This window comes from Mustela lutreola, chromosome 5 (genome assembly GCF_030435805.1).
Source record: "Mustela lutreola isolate mMusLut2 chromosome 5, mMusLut2.pri, whole genome shotgun sequence".
Taxonomy (NCBI): Eukaryota; Metazoa; Chordata; class Mammalia; order Carnivora; family Mustelidae; genus Mustela; species Mustela lutreola.
This window is the reverse complement of record NC_081294.1, coordinates 126,623,531-126,625,825: the sequence shown is the minus strand read 5'-3', so window position 1 is coordinate 126,625,825 and position 2,295 is coordinate 126,623,531. Positions and strand designations below refer to the sequence as shown.

At 42.5% G+C, this 2,295-nt stretch overlaps 1 pseudogene; it reads left to right on the top strand.

The window, feature by feature from the left end:
- The first annotated feature begins 1,159 nt into the window (after nt 1-1,159).
- LOC131832873 (U6 spliceosomal RNA) lies at nt 1,160-1,258 on the top strand (annotated as a pseudogene).
- Nucleotides 1,259-2,295: the final 1,037 nt, after the last annotated feature.

Below are 2,295 nucleotides of genomic sequence, written 5' to 3'. Positions count from 1 at the left end.
CATGAATAGATGGTTATTGGTTATTGCTTAGCTTATGCATATTCACAGAAGCCAACGTGCACACTCCCGAAAAGAGAAGGAACCGCCTGCCTGACTCTAGCCGTGTCCAATACACCTCGGGACTGCCACCCTTTAGACAGTAAGGGCTAGATGTGGCGACATATATAAGAATGCTTGGAGACCATAAAACGCCACCCACGCATAAGATTGATATTCTTACAGTAATGACCGAAACAAGGTGAAGGATGTCATCGGTTTCCCTTGCCCTTTCACGTAAGATCTGAGCCACAAGGGGAGAATGCCGAGACGGAAAAATACACAGAAATGGTCCCTTTGCACTGGTCTCTGTGTACAATATAGGCAGCACAAAATACACAGTAAGTAGTGAGATACCATCTTCTCATGCCTGGGTTATTGTAATTGCCTCCTAACTCAGCTCCCTGCTTTTGCCCTTGCCACCTTATAATCTGTTCTCAATGCATAGCAATCATAGTAAGCCTTTGGTAAAGCAGCTCATATCTTGCTGCTGAACACCCCTCTCATTTGGGTCAGAATAAAAGCGAGAGTCATCCTGGCATGCCAGGCCCTACAAAGCCAACCTCTCCACCCCTAACCCTCCTCACCAGTCTCTCCTCTCTCCACCCTTTCCCCAGCTCCTTGACCCCCAGGCACGCTGGCCTTCTTGCTGTTTGTTTTTTACACAGGCATGCTCCCACTTGCTCTTTCCTCTGTCTAAAATAATCTCACACCACATATGTATCCACGTGGTTTCCTCTCTTGCTCAGTTCAGGTCTTTGGTTACTCAACTGCCGCCTTCTCAGTGAGGTCTTCATGATCTTGACAAGTGTTCCTGGGATCACCCACCACCCTTTACTACTCCAAAGTATTTGGACTCGTTACAATATGACCTATTTTACTTATTACTTTGTTTAATTTCTGACCCTAAGCTCTATGAGAGCAGAGATTTTCGTATGTTAGGACTATTATACCCCCAGTACCTAGCACAGTGCCTGGCATACAGCAAGACATCAGTAAATATTTGTTAACAGACATGCAGCTGTCACATATACAAGTCTGAGTTACCTGTAAACCATTACAGCATTATAACAAACTCTTCAGAACTAAGGTTCAAGCTAAATGTTCCAAAAAGAAGGGGTATGTGGTTTGGCAGCACATATGCTAAAACTGGAATGATACAGAGAGGATTAACTGGCCCTTGTGCAAAGATGACACCCAACAAGAAGGGGGAAAGATTATACAAAAATGAGGACCAAGAGGGGGATTTTTAAAAATCATCCAAAACAAAATAAACTAACTGGCATTAAATTCAGGAGAGTTCCAACATATTCATAGAAACTTTTGCTTAATTAAATAGTCCATGTAGAATTAAAGAACACATGACAAAGTTTGTATTTCAGCCATTACTCTACAATGGTTTCTTGGATAATCACAAATTTACTGTATGGTGCGTTCTCAGAAAATGTGAGCCCTGAGGGACAGGTGTGGGGAACCCCATTAATTCTAGGCTCCACTCACTGGAATGGGAAGAAATCAAGCTGCCTTTCAAGCACTGATGGCAAATGAATTAAGTCCTTTTGAAAGAAATGTGAATTTCTTCTATGAAATCAAATCTTGCAAATTTTTTAAGATCTGACTTTGTACAGGACTAACCTTGAGTCCTGGTATCAAACATACTTTTATGCCACTTATCTCAATGGCCACATCAAACAGAAAAGTGGCATCGTTTATATGGTGTTTGACCCCCACGGTGTGTTCTTTCCCTTCATTAACATCCTATAGCATGGATGACCTTTATATAACAACCTTTGTACATATGCTTCTTGTATGTCCTTATTGTTTTTCTGTGAGAGACGCTTGAGGGCAGAAACCCTTGAGTAAGAAATACTCAGTTTAATGAGGATAAATCCATTGACAACATCATCAAAGAAAAACAACAAAAAAAATTTAGCTGTGTCTAAATAATGGGACACAGCTATAAGCCCCAACAGGGCCTCTACATTTCCTCAACCAATATAAGTCAACAGGAAGACAAAGATATGATCCCCACAAAATTTGCCTGTAGGGGCCTCAGCTTCTCATTTATTCATTTTTTTAAAAAAGACTTTATTTATTTATTTGACAGACAAAGATCACAAGTAGGCAGAGAGGCAGCCACAGAGAGAGGGGCAGGCAGGCTCCCCGCTGAGCAGAGAGCCCAATGCGGGGCTCGATCCTAGGACCCTGGGATCATGACCTGAGCCGAAGGCAGAGGCTTAACCCACTGAGCCACCCAGG